The following is a 14,563-nucleotide window of genomic DNA, read 5'->3' on the forward strand; positions in this document are numbered from 1 at the left end:
TGGATGCATGGGTACCCTTGTTTTCCCTGTAGGCTGACCTGTAGGGAAGCAGATATGACTTGTCCTTTCATTCAGCTGGCACTGGGCTTTGCTGAATACAAGACATTCAAGAGAATTTTAATTCTCTCTGGGGATGGGAGGAAGTAAAACGTTTGTTGATAGAAATGCTTGATGGTCAAACACAGCTTAACTTCAGTGGGCTTATGGCCTCAAGTAGTAACTTGCAATCCAAGTAAGCTGATACTCTTTCATTGCCAGTGAGGCCAGGTTGTGTTTCCTTGCATTTGTAGGCCATGCTTATAGACAGCTGCTGTGCAGGAGCTGCTTAAGCTGTGCCTACTTGATTTGTGTGTGAGCATGAGGTCACATACCAGAGGTACTCTTCAAAGGAAATGGTGATTAAAAACTCATTGTTACCACATTCAGAGATCCTCTGAGGTAGGGCTGTAGGTGCACGTTTAGGTTGTCCTGTCTCTGCTTCCTAGCTGAATCAGGCCTGCCAGCTGTTTTGTGCAAACAGGCAAGAGACTATTTTCTGATAAGCTTCTGTTTTGTGCTCTATCAAGCAATCAATGGCTCATGCTCCGTTACCTGAAACCTGTGTTTTCATTTATGTTCCTGCGAAATATGAGTGAATGTTGTTTTACATGTCTTTGAGTATAAATGTGATTATGTAACACCCTAAAGAAGAGTGGCATGCCTTTTTGGCTGCTATGCTAACTGGTCTCTCTGTTGTTCCTTTACAGGTCCGTGCTGGCTTTTCTCTGCATCTGTCTGTGTTGCACTGGTGCTGTCAGTAAGCACAAGCTGGAAATCACCTACAGATTGTTTTAATTTGCACCAAGGACAAAAACATCCATCCTCTATTGAGCGGAGTGCTCCTAGTTTCCAGTTCTACATTACTTCGTCAGCAGGATCACAGCTGGGCCTAAAAGGTAAGCGTGAACCTTTTAACCATTCAATTTAGAATGAATTCATTAAACTAATGTACACTGTTCTGCGTCTCAAATTGGACTATGGATTTAATACTTCAAGTGGTAACATCATTCAACTGTTGGAAGAGTATGGCAGTGTTGGGTGGTATTTGCTAGTTCTTCTGTCCTGACTGTGGGTTGTGAATCTCTCAGAAGAAATTAGTGGTTTTCAAGTGTGAAGAAAAAGAAGGATAGAACTTGCTTGGGCAATCCAACAAGCAGTCTTCATCCTGCTTTTAACTTGTAGGGACTAAGCAGTGTAAGGGACCATCCCTACTCCCTTCCCTGAACTTTCAACTGTGCTCAGCATAAACTACAGAGAAGATATTCTGTCCTGATACCCTTTTCTTGAAAGGTTGGCCACTGAGCTTGCTGAGTGAAGTCCTCCCCTTGAGTTGCTAAGAAGTTTTCTTCAGGATGGTGTTCTGAGTATGCTTTTTAATGACAAGCTGGATTAATTCCAAGGAAGCTCCTCTATGCTGTTGCCTAATTAATAATGCATCTCTTCTCTTTAAAAAAAATAAATAAGAAATCAATGCATATTTAACTGATAGCTGAAGTAGCCTCAAAAGCACCATTTCAGTCCATGAGCTGCATAATACATGTTTTGTTGCTCTGGAAATCCTAACTAGAGCAAAAGTTCTACATGTGAGTTTGCATTATAATTCTAAAGGACTTAGACGGTTATTTTGTGACATTTTTCTTCTTGGAGAGATTGGGATACTGCACTTTGTGTTTTCTATCCAGCAAGTTAAGTGAACTAGCAGAGGTAATAACCTCCTTCTTTCCCTTTCTGAAAGAGATTTGTAACCAAGATGAAACCTGCAGCAGTGCATTTAAGTTGTAAAGCTGCTATCCAGCATTACCTCATCCTTAAACGGCTGTTAGCGATCAAGCTGCTCTGGAAAGCAGTTTACATGACTGTTCCCTTCTGTTGAGCAATGCAGGGCAAAGTAAGGTGTTAAACTGGGATTTGGGAGAAAATTTCATCTACCACTGTCACTGTGCAACCCTGGTCAATGCTTTTCACTGCAGTTTCTCATAATGAGATAAGAACTGAGATTTCTAGCATGAACTTTTGCCATTGTAAGTTCAGCTGATCACTGTAATAGCTACTGGCACCTTGTTTTGCAACACTTTATTTGCAGAGAGAAGAGAAGCTGGTTATTGCAGAGCTTGAATAGTTGTGAAATGTCAGGTCTTTCTTGATTCATTTCTGTCAGCGTAGGTGATTGAGATGGTGAATCCTACAGGGAGCATCCCAGTGAGAGTTCTCTCTTGTTTGTTGTTCATGTGTATTTATTATTATTTCATAATGAAACCTCAGGAGTTAGCTGTAGATGGGTGAGCAAAGCCATGTACCACTAATGGCGAAGTATTGTGAGGGGTTTAAAGCTTGGGCTATGATGAGATCAAAATACACATCTGTAACATGAGCAAGAATTGTTTTGATTAAAGCTGAGGCTTTAAATTAATTTGCATGGGATCTAGATGAACGACCTGTGTGATCAAAGCAGATGGCATTGTAAATAGGTTCACAGAGTGATGCTGAGTGAACAGAGCTCATTTCACAGGCTGAGACTGAACCTAATCCTGACCTCCAGCAGAAGCGTGCAGGGTATGATGCAGGTGGTTTTTATCTTCTGCTCATCAGTCAGGAGCTTTGTAGCTTGCAGACAACTCAGTTCAGTTATATTTTTGCTTGGGGTTAGAGATAGTGTAGAGACAACTGCATGCTACACAAGATAGAGACATCTCATGTGGTGTAGTACACACCTGGTATGAGAGGACTGCTCTCATACGTGAAGTGTCTGTCATAAGTCAGTTATAGCCGGAGTTAACAGTCAGAACTCAAATTTTAATACCTGTAAAGCCCTTTCCTTCCTGGAGCCTGAAAGATTTGTTAACATAGTTCCAATTGCACATTTTCGGAAGCATGGACGTTCATTATATACAGGAAAAGAATAATTAGGAGTATAGGTACTTTAAAGTCAGTGCCAGCATTTTTTTTTTAATACTTCTCTAGCGGAAATGATTCCCACAAGTGGAAGCTTTGTTGAAAAGATGTTCAATCTTACTGCCATGAGCTAGATTTTAGGCTGGAGATTCTGTTTATCAGTAGAGATGGTGGAAGCCTTCTGTCTGTACTGAAGGTAGAACTAACTTAGTCGATCAGATATTAATCAGAAATGGTTTGGGAGCCTTCCCAGTGGATGGCTTGAAGAAGCTGAATGCAAGATCTCTTCCAAAATGCTGTCTAAATCCTTTGTGTTTCCCAAAGATCAACCAGTTTGGATATCAAGCTATGTTAGACCTATATCACCTCTGCAAAAATGAAGCCTTTCCAGGAGGCAATTTGAAATACTTGAAGATCTCTATATTTCAAGGATGGTTCTAACAAAAAAAAAATCTTTGCTGAATTATCCCTTAGTACATTTGCAATACAGTTCATCTACCACCCTTCAGAACTGGCTTGCAAGCCAAAAAATAATTACTCTAAATTCTGTGCATGTTCCCAGCTGCATAAAGATGACATTTCCTACAGCAGGGAAACAAACAGCTCTGTGGTACCTGAAATTGAGATTTATCTTGCATCAGTTGTGTGTTCCTAGAAAATCTTGGAAGCAGCATTTCACATTATCAAATCCAGTTCCAGACTTTGTGGACAACCACATAACAGTATTGTGGCAGAATAATCTGAAAAGGTGTTAGAGAGGTCGTGTGACGCATCTATCAGCCCCAAGGCAGGATCAACTGTGTATTAATCCCGACAGATATTTTTTCAATCTGTTCTGAGAGATCTCCAATGGTGGAGATGCTCTCAGCTAATCTATTCTGCCTCCTCATCCCTGCCACTGGAAAGATTTTCTTCGTGTTTGCCCTAAATCTTTCTCCTCGTAATTAGTCAGGAAAACTGAGTAACTTATCTGTCACAGGTATGGATAAAAGATTATATTCCACTCCTTGCATATGAAGATGTTGCAGTCCCCCAGTGAGCTGCCTTCTCTTTAGGGTACGCAGCTCTGATGTTAATCTTCCTTCATGTCATGTTTGGTGAATCTCCCATTAGCCTGGTTGCACTCCTGCTGCTCTCTCTGGTTAGTTTGGATCAGGAGAAACACAGAATATCTTTCTCACCTGTCTAAAAATAGAACGCATAACCTGTTTTTGATTCAATAACAGTTAAAAACATTTACTATTTACTATTTTACTTAAAGAACTGTTTTTATGGAAAGACGTTTTTTCTCTGTAACTGGGAGATTAGTATTCCATAATAACAGAAGTAATGCAGAATATCAGTTTGGAGACAGGTGTATGAACGTACTGCAATGGGTGTTCTGGAGCCAGCTTCAAAAATAGCCGATCTTACTGTTTTTCCTCAGTGATTTGGATCCAGGCTGCTTTGTCTTTGACCTTTTTTTAACTGACATTTACCTGCCTCCTTTCCTGTTCCTAAGCACCTTTCCCTGCTTGTCTTGTGAATACCCATTGTGTACAGTAACGATTGCTATTTTTTTGTGTGTTTCAATTCTTTATAACAAGTTCTAAATCTCACAGCCAGTGTGCAGTGCTCCCTAGCTCTGGAAGATGCTCAGTCCTCATTTGCACACGCTCTGTGACATGACAGCCTGTTTCATGACAAATGACATGCATTGCTGATTGTGCCGCATGGAACTTCTGCAGTGTCTTATCTTCCTCCTGTAATTAAAGCTTTCATCTTAGTTACTGCCTTTTGTTTCTTTTGAACTGATCAGGAGAGGAATAGAATCAAATAATATTTGAAATTACAATCTCGGCTAATACAAAACACAAAAATGTGAGGTAGTAATCACGTTAGATCAGCGTTCAAAAGCTGGTAAGTAGGCAGGCCAAATAATCTGCACTCATTTTGGAGCAACAACCTTAGGATCCTGGGGAAGCAGGTATTACACTGAGCAGCTTTGAGGAAATGAGATTCAGTTAATCAAGGTGGGAGAATGAAGCTGCAACAGGAGAACCTGGAACAATTTGCTACTCACTCACAGCTGAGGAATGCATATATCCTATCCTGCTAGAGATATAACTGGCTGTGATAAAATGTCAATACAAAAATTGAGATTAAAGGAGACCGTTTGATCCCTTAAGACCAATCCAGGAGTTTCCACTAGCCCTCTGGCTCTTGCCTGGCAAGTAACACCATAAGCCTGCTCTGGGCATGGTAACAAACTGGAGAACTTTAGCACCAAAGTGGAAAAAAAAATCAGAAGTGCCAGAGGGGAAGAAAGAAATATGAAGCTCTTGCTGATGTCTTGAACTACTGAATTAGCAGCAAATTTTCTAGCTAAAAAGTCTGGCTGGTGCTAGGAAGCCAGTTGCTTTCCCAACTTCAAAGCACCCATCAAGCAGACCAGTGAGGATAATTCCAGTCAGTTTAGCTCTCGGGTGTGTGAGCGAGACGTTCTGAGTGGATTCCTGAAAGATTACTTCTTTTTTTTTTTTCATCTTGCATTTGAGTGTCTGAGCGCTGGACATTCTGAACATTCTGGGGTTAAGGTGAGAAAATACATTTTGGAAAGGTCTTTATGGAAATTGCTTCTGTGACAGGGCCAGAAATAAACTTTCCTGTGCTGCAATTGCGGAAGGAAATGACCACCTGAGTTAAAGCTGAATGAAATTTACCTTATTACCTAAGCCATGATTATTTTCTCAGCAACTTTGTTCTTCACGATGTGTGCTTGGGGCTTCTAGAAAAGGTTGTCATTTCTAAGTGTGACTTGATCTTTCTCAGCAAATTTCCTCTCATCATTGCGCTTGTGTAAAGGAGGCGCTACAAAGCAGTCAAGGCAGAGAAACTTCATAAGGAGGTACTGGGCTCAGTCTTACACTTGCAAAGTGTGCTGCATCCATATCACCCCTGGTTAGAACGCATGCACGGGTGTGAAGGGGCTGAAGCTGTAATGCTTTAGCCAATTCTTGTAAGGTTTTGGAGCTTCTGAAGTTGCCAGGCTGGTTTTCTGAAGAGTTTGGTGTTCAGTGACAGTCTGTGTACCATACTAAATTCAACAGCATGTTTTTTCCATGTTGAAACAGTGCTACAGTCATTCCTGAGGTCTTTGGATTGTTTCAATTATTTAGTTTTGCAAAAGTATCTTATAGATCTTTTTCCCTCTTTCATATTATTAAGTTTCTTGCCAAACTTTGATTTAAGCCACGGAAACAAAGATGGATCTTTCCTTTATACATCTGCAAAGTTAGATTTACTTCTTTGTCCCATTTGAGCATGATTGAAAACTAATCCGTCTCCTTTTTATTGGCTTTTGGTAAAGCATGTATTTCTTTGTTTCCCTTTTTCATTCTGTGTTGTCTTGTGGAAATATGTAACTTCAGTTCAAGCTGTAAAGAATTATCCTTCTCCAGTAAGAACAAACTGACAACAACCCATAGTCCAATGCAAGAGAAGTTTTATGCCTTTAATTACCTTCTTGGACTGTATTCATGCATGGTTCAAATAAAATGAACTATGAGCAGTAATAAAAGTATTGTTCTCACCTCTGACCTTGTAGAGAAGAATGCTGTAACCAGAAAGGTTTTTTTTTGGCTCAACATCAGTGACAACTAGTTGAATTCCTCTCTCTGTAGCTGTCTTTTTACCATAAAAAGCATATAGGGTGCTCCGACTGCAGTTAACTTCTTGTCCAAGGACAGAATTTGGCTTGTGGACTGCTAACTCCAGAGCATGATGTTTTAAGTAACATTGCGTTCTGCTTTAAAATGGTACTAATGCATTTTCAGGTATACGTTTCCAGCTTCTGCAAGGGTTGATTACTTTTGTTTATTAATGCACTAAAGGGTATAAAATGTTGAGGGTATTTTTGTTATACTACCACAGCAAAGCTAGAATTGCTATTTATTGAGGTGGTTAGTGCTTATTGAGATCATTGCTCAAGTGGCTGATGCTGTGGTCATCCACAGCGTTTTATACATATATATATATATATATATATATATAGTTCCTCTTTGTTCCTAAAGAGCTGAATGAGTATGAGAATTACATCCGGGGATATTGATCCTAGGACTGGTTTTGATAGAAGCTGCTGACTCACTGCAGCAGCGTGAAATTGATCACCATGTCCTTCGTTCTGGTGGGTAGCATCTCTGTGGCATCCCTGACCCTCTGCAGCAGAGCTGGTTCTTCAGACATGGTCCCACACGTAGTGCTGCTGTTCACAAAAGGCTTGCAGAGCTGCAGATGGGGAATACCAATAAAATCTGCACATGTATTACATTCAGTAATTAAATTTACCGTGGTGTTTTGCTCCAATTTTTTATTCAGTGTGGCAACTGTCTGTATTTTAATGGCTTCTACTATGTCAGAGTATAAATACCCACTTAAGTCATTTTTCTGCTAGTGCTCGGGGATGAAATACCTCCTTAGTGGTGTGCGAGGGCAGCTTCAGGCACCCTGTAAGGGATACGTACTTTATAGAGTTTAAAGCACATTATTGCTGTTGCAAACAGAAGTGCTAGCCTGGTTGCATCCTTGCTGTGAAAGAAGAAGAAGGGCCTAGTTAGAGTAGTTTAAAATAATCCTAAACCTGTGTTAGCTTCTGTGACAAAGCCAGGCTGTGGAAGGGCCACGTGTGGCGTAAAGTCGGGTTCTGTACTGCTGAATTTCTGGGTAGAGAAACAGTGCAAAGCTAATAGTATTTAATTTTAATTTTATTGCCAAATATACAGAATTGCATTAAAAACAACAGTATCACAAACAATGTAGAACAAGTGATGCTAAATTTAACTGCTGTTGAACCTGCCAGTTTGTGATATAAAATCTTCAAAAGACCTGTGCTTCGCAGTAGTTTGGATATGGTTGTTGAGTTCTTAGTCTGTATTTTTGGATTGAAAGTGTTGGATGCATATTTTCATTGATGTGTCTGTTCATTCTTTAGACATATTTTATTCTGGTGCTCTTGATATTCAGTAATGCAGCTATGGTGCTAAATAAATGTGCTGTTCTTTTTTTAATATGGGCTTTGAAATTCCAATTTAATAATATTTATTTACTACTTCCATGTTACCTATGAAACAGTCTATTTTGTTGCATTAGTTACAGTTCTGGTTACCTGCAGCACTGCACTTCAGTCATCCCTTGCCTAAGCAGCCCACTTATGAAAACACTCCAAAACCAACAAAAGGCTCCCATTGAAAAGCCACCTGTTTAAAACAGGCATATTGATGTAGAAGGCTGCATAATGTAGAATAATGATGTAGAATAGCTACGTGACATAATTTCGAAGAGCTGAAAAATATTTCAAGTCTTAGATGCACTTTTTCAAATGAAAAGTTGGGCTCAGAAAGCGTTTATGACAAAGTTCAGCATCCGGAGTTAGTGCATGAGGAGGGATTTGACTATGGGGAAGTTCCAACTTTGTGAAATGAAAGACTAAGGAAATAAAAAGATGATAAAAAAAGGAACTGGTCAGAAATGGATGGCAGAATATAAATATTAAAATTACAAAAAGAATGTGTATGAATTAAAGCTACAAAGGGTATTCAGTACCTTACAGGCTTCAACAGAAATGAAAGTATTTGAGAAACAAAAAATTCCCTGGTCAGAGGTGTGATCTGTCCTCAGAATGCGGCTGTAATTCAGATGGACTGCACTGGGAATGTACACAAGGCATTGAGATCTGTATTTATTGTGGATTAAGCATTAGCATTTGTGTTTTTAGTGTGTGTAGTTATGTGCGTCTGTACATTGATAGAAAGGAATTTAATGTGAAATGAGCTTTGCTTCTTTAAAGCAATATGGCTACCTCTCGATCTCAGTGATGGGTGAAACTCAGTCCTACTCTCTGTGTTTCCATGTACGTGCCCTGTAGTCAGACCACCAGCACACTGACCTACGTGGCTTGGAATTGCCTTGACTTTCTGATTTGATGAATTGAAAAACATGGCACTGTAGTAAAAATTAATACAAATAATGGCTGATACAGAAAGAGTAAATAAAGAAAATGAATGCAGCCAGATATAGCAGGTCTTTGATCATAGATTACAAAGATATTTCACTGCATGAAAGTGTAATTATATCTTTGAAGAGTTTGTAGCACAAAAGTTCATGTACATCACAAAGCATAAAGGGTAGGGGAGGGTAAAGGATTAAGAAAGCAGAAGATAAGACTTTGTGCATCGTTAATGAAAGATGAGGAATAGAAAGACAAATGAAAAATATCATTCATTGCAGTGAAGGCTTTGATTCTTTATTTTACTGTGTGTTGGCTTAGCACAATGTGAGGATCTAAAGACGTAAAGGAGAACAAAGGCACAAATCCACTATGTGTGTATCATGAAGTATGAGGAAATGGGGTAACTGTTTCCAAAGGGAGAAACAGCCAAGAAGAACCTGTTAAAACACAAAATGCCTACAAAGTGAACTGCAGATCAAACAGACCTAAAATCTGATTGTGCTATGAGAAAGCAAATAACAGTAACAGTGATAGTTTCTGTTACAAGGCTGTTTTTTTCTTTTTCCCAGTAGAAAGCCAAAGGGGGGCCAATTTACCATGACCAGCTGGTATGGGAAGTCACCCAGAGCAGTGTTTGACCACATATCTGTGAGGAAGACGGGTGTTCGGGGCAGAATGTCTGTTGGAGAGGGGGAGCTCATGGTCCCTGTTTTTAGGGGATGCCGAGGTGCGGCACTGTGGTGCAGTGTGAGCTGGGCTTCATTTTGGAACTGAGGTTGCATCCAGCCCCGATGCTCCCATGGCACTGCTCCAAGGCCTGGGTTTTCCTTATTCCCACAGTACTGCACAGCAAGTTCCTAGACATAGTTACCTAGCCTTGTTTTTATTTCTGCTTCCTTTAGGATTGACAGAAGAACAACAACAACAAAAAAAAAGTAGGTCTGTCTCCTGCTTTCATTAGTTCAGTATACTGCAAACCCATTGCTTCGGTTGTCTTAAATAGTACTACATTACAGAGGTCATGCCCAGATGATTGCTTAGCAGTGATAATGAGCTTCACGACCCTATGCTACATGCTACCTTAAAAATATGTGCACTTTTCAGTTTTCCCACAGCAGGTATTTCCCTCTCTCTAGGGCTAACTCTGTAAAAACAAAGATTTGAAGAATTTTGTCTCCTGTTTAGTACCATCTCTGACCTCTTCTCTGAAGAGATTTACTGTTCCTGTTTGTACCGAGCAACATGAAAAGTAGCCCTTTTATTATTAAAATCTATTGTCATCGATAGGATCAATAGAATTAATGTAAAATGAATGTAAAATGCTTGGTGAAGGTTGTAGAGTCTGTAAAGCACGCATAAAGTGGGTGTCCCAAGACCCCTCTGATTGTTCAAGGCATGAGGGAGGGCCTTGCTGCCAGCTCTATTAGAATCTGGGGATGCTCTAAGACAGTGTTGAGCTGAGGCCTGGCCCAGATCATCAGCTCATGCAAGGCTGGAGAGATTGCCATTGGGTTGTGTAAGATGGAGTCTGTGTAAGTGGCTTTGCACCAGTGAACAGTGAAAAAGAAGATGGGAGGGATGTTTGTGCACAGGGTGTTCTGTCTGGTGGGTGCCCACTGCTAGCTGAATACATCAGTGTGAGGGTTTTGCTTTTTAACCTCTCAGTGCAGGCTAGGATGTGGCAGTCAACTGGCTGCTCTTTTTAGAGGATGCCTTGCCTGGCTGTAGCTGTAAGTAAACACCAGGGGGCTTGAGCCTCCAGAACAGGCAGCAGCCTTTATTACGTTCTGCTTTTAGCATCTAGCTCCTGGAAATGTAAGTCCATAGTGATGTAAGCTATTCTATATCACTGTTAGGAGTTTTGGGAATACATACGGCTCAGCTGTAGACATTGAATTAAAGGAGTTGTGAAATGCCATCTGCCTGCTTGTGTTATGTTTTCTAAAACTGCAAACAGCTCATACTCGTTTCTTCTCAGGTTTCTCTCTTTGTTTGTGGGTCCTTTTTTCTTCTTTCTTCTTCTTCCAGCTGCTTTTGAAACTCAGTTTGCATGCTTTTGCTTTCAGCTTTGCTCTTGGTTCTATCTAAAAGCAAACTTTAAATGTATGTGGACAAGATACTGCCTTCTGTTTCATCCAGTGTACTTTAATGTACACATTTTACATATTCTATTTAAAAATCTATGCAAAAAGTGAGATGCATGAACATAAATTAGTTTCCTGTGTACAGGATTTTTTTGTAAGTTGCATAGATGCTACACTGCATCAGCGCATATGTTTTGTGAATTAGAAAGTATACTTTCTGTGATGATCTCCCATCTGCTGCTACCTCTGATAAATTTAATGCTGGCTCCTGAATACTGAAACACGGAGGTGCTTTACTCTGGCACGTGCCTGACAAGCAAATCTTGTATCTCAGAGGCTGACCCTCTTGTGGATGACTGCCCATGAAATATGTAGGCAATAGGAGATTTGGTGAAGTTGAACAGACAAAAGGAAACATTGCTTACTTGTTTGGAAAAAAAAAAACAACACACTTTTTCTGCTAGCCTGTGCAATAATATCTCTCCTGTATTAATTCATTTTGATGTGAATTTGTTAACAGCTTGTTAGGTAGGCAGATGATAAAGTTTACACTTAGTGAAGAGACCTTGCTTTTTCATTTGCCATTAAATCACTGCGGAGCTGTTGCTTACAACTGCAGAATCCAACAGCTGAGGGTAATCTGCTCCCTGCTAGCTTTATGACTGCCTGGCCCAGAGCAGGGAAGGACAAATGGGCAAACCCCCAGAGAGGAGATGGCAGCCAGTGTGGATCTAGGCTGGATGGTGCTACCTCTGGTGTGTTGGTGTATATACAGCTTTAAAATCTGTTTTGTTCCAATACTTGCTCCTTAAAAAGTTTTAAATCGATTCCATTAGTCCATTCCCAATTTGCAGAAGCCAAGGTGCTTTCTTCGGCGTAAGGCAACTTTGTCTTGCATCATAAGTCAGATTTCTGACTGCTTCTGGTAGAATAATTGGCTGATGCTTTGGGCTTGGGATTAGCTGAAGTCATGAAATCAAAAGTTGCAAGTGTTTTGCTGGTGGCAGGAGAGTAGCTCCAGTATTTCTTTCACAGGGACACAGAATGTTCTGAAGAGATTGGTGCTTCCACTCTGGGCAATCCTTCAGCCAAGAGCAGCAACTGTCCTAAAATGTCTCTGATGATCTATGATGGCAGAGAAAATCCACTGAGGTTTTTCATTCCTAAAAGCTGAGTGGTTTGTTCCTACAAATGTGCTTATGGATCAAAAATGATGGTGCTCAGGACACAGCTGGATCAAGCATATGATTTCATTGTATCTCAATTTCTTTGCTTCTCCATTGTCATGCACTTTTGCAGTCACTTAATACCTTGTAGGTTGATTGTAAAGTGATTGCAAAATAGAACAAGCAGGTGGTTTTAATGGTACTTTGCACTCATTTTCTCCCTTCATGTATCCACAAATGAACACAGAGCACAAAGAGCTGAATCAGGGCCCCAAACATCTTTTATTAGAGAAGCTTGTTTTTAATATGTGCCAAAAGAAAAACAATTTTTGCTGTTCATCATGTTATAGAGATTTTCCGTGATGATGTACTACAAAGTGACTTACTCAGGAAAGTCAAATATGTTCTAAGACATCCAAATTGTTGTCCTTTAGTGTCTGCTCTCCATAAAATGCCATGCAAAAGTGTGTCCATAGTGTTTACCTCAGCCATTGGTACAGAAGCCTGGACAAATATGAATGAATTGTAATGCCAATGGAAAAAATATGAAGGAAGTATTTTTTTTTCCTCCCACATTGTTGTTCTTGATAAATGTGTCTAAGGTATGTGGTTAATTAGCGGGATGGTACAGAGAATAAAAAGGTTCCCTTTAATCTCTCAACATTCATTATCTGGAAATCATCCAAGTAAGGAAATCTCTATGAACAAGTGTTGTGCTGTCTGTACTGGTAGATGCAAACATGGGGTTGTCCATAACAACTTGACAAGAAATGTATGCAGAAGCAGTAAAGATCGGTATAAATGTAGGTGCATTCCCCAGTCTTAAAGTAACTAAACAGAAAATAATTATTTGGGAAGTGCATGTATTCAAATACTGTAAGGCTGAAAATATTGAAAGTGTATTGTGAATCTATACCAAAGGAACAGAAACACAAGAAAAATTCCTCCAATAAAAAAAAACAAAAACAAACCCCAAAAAAGAAAGAAACAAAAAAGCCAATCAAAAAATCCTAACCTATCCTTTCCTGAAAATGATGGTAGCAGCTTAGGAAGGGTGTACATCTTCAGGGGAATTGAGATAGTTTTTTAATTTTTTATATTTTTCTTTAAAAAATTAAATCCCCGTAATAGGCTGATCTTTCTATAGTATACAATGGGAATAGAAGACAAAGGCTGTAGCTCAAACAGCATGGGAAGGCACAATATTACCTTTCAGAAGATTTAGGCTGTTTCTTCTGTAGAGTTTCTGCTGATTCAGCTCCCTGGTGCAGGTACGGTGCGTGCTGCCCAGTGATTACCTGTTCATCACATCCTTCATAACTTTGTCCACACTGTTTGAAAAGATGGCTAAGAAATATTCTTTTCATGTGGTTACAACTGTGTCAGTGGCGTTGATGGTAGAGCATGTTGGCTGGTGCTTGTGGGTAGGTGTTTTTCTCCATGAGGTGGTACAGGACACTGCTGTAGCAAAGGCTGAACCTTGGTAACCACACACAAGTCAATTGCGATAAGCATGTCTGTGAAGTATCTTATGGGATGTATCTACATAGTATATTTGTTACTCCAAAACAAGTAGACAACTGAACAGTTCTAAATCAACTCAAAAGCACCGGACAGATAGCCAGTCTTTGTACATAGAAAGATCTGAACTGGATTTTGGTTGCTCAGCAGTGCTGCTGAGGACAAGGTGCAAAACATGTTTGGCTGGGCTCGAGTGGAGAATTTTATGTAAGGTTTTTTTTAGTGTGTCCTATTAGAAAAAAGGTAATGCTGGGAAACTGCTTGGATAACTCATTGTGGCTGCTTCTGTCTGGTGCAGACTCTAGAGGTGACTGCTTTGGTGAAAAGCCTGTGGGCTGAGAAAGGGCAAGTTTGATTGAAAGAGCTTAGCAATATCTCTTGACTCAGAGGGTGCCATTGGTATCACCTTCTACCATCCCAAACAGGTGTTGTTTCGCTCATTTCACTATTCCCTTTTCTTTTGGCCACCAGTAGAAGAAAAGTGAACTGTGTTTTAGGGCTGGGAGGACTGGATGCTAATGCTAAGAAATTCTTCAGATCTTTTATGAGTTGGTTTTCAAATGGTGCAGCTCCTGAAACAGGCTTTAAAAAAGCAGCAACAACAAAAACAGAAAAAAAAAAAAGGAGAAAAATGCTTTGATAATTTTACGGCCAAATGGATAGTTCATCTCTATATAGAGAATAAAAGTGTCATTGATCTCTATGATAAATTGTATCTCAGTAGCTGAAAATATAGACCTTGTTTTTTTCATTATAAGGATGACCTTGCTTCTATTGTAAATCAAAAGTAACCAGGGATTTGTGGCTCTTGTAAGAGCTCGAGGGGTGGGGTGGGGGGGCGGCGGGGTGGTGATGGGACAAATTACTCTGAATTT

At 39.9% G+C, this 14,563-nt stretch overlaps 1 long non-coding RNA gene across 4 annotated transcripts in view; it reads left to right on the plus strand.

Annotated features, from left to right (window-relative positions):
- Positions 1-14,563, plus strand: part of LOC107054413 — a 176,041-nt gene that overhangs the window by 62,249 nt on the left and 99,229 nt on the right. For all 4 annotated transcript variants that reach the window (XR_003077344.3, XR_005839166.2, XR_005839167.2 and 1 more), the window contains one exon: positions 747-935. This is a non-coding gene — a long non-coding RNA (uncharacterized LOC107054413). The remainder of the gene's footprint in view (positions 1-746; positions 936-14,563) is intronic.

The sequence above is a fragment of the Gallus gallus genome, chromosome 12 (assembly GCF_016699485.2).
Source record: "Gallus gallus isolate bGalGal1 chromosome 12, bGalGal1.mat.broiler.GRCg7b, whole genome shotgun sequence".
Lineage (NCBI taxonomy): Eukaryota > Metazoa > Chordata > Aves > Galliformes > Phasianidae > Gallus > Gallus gallus.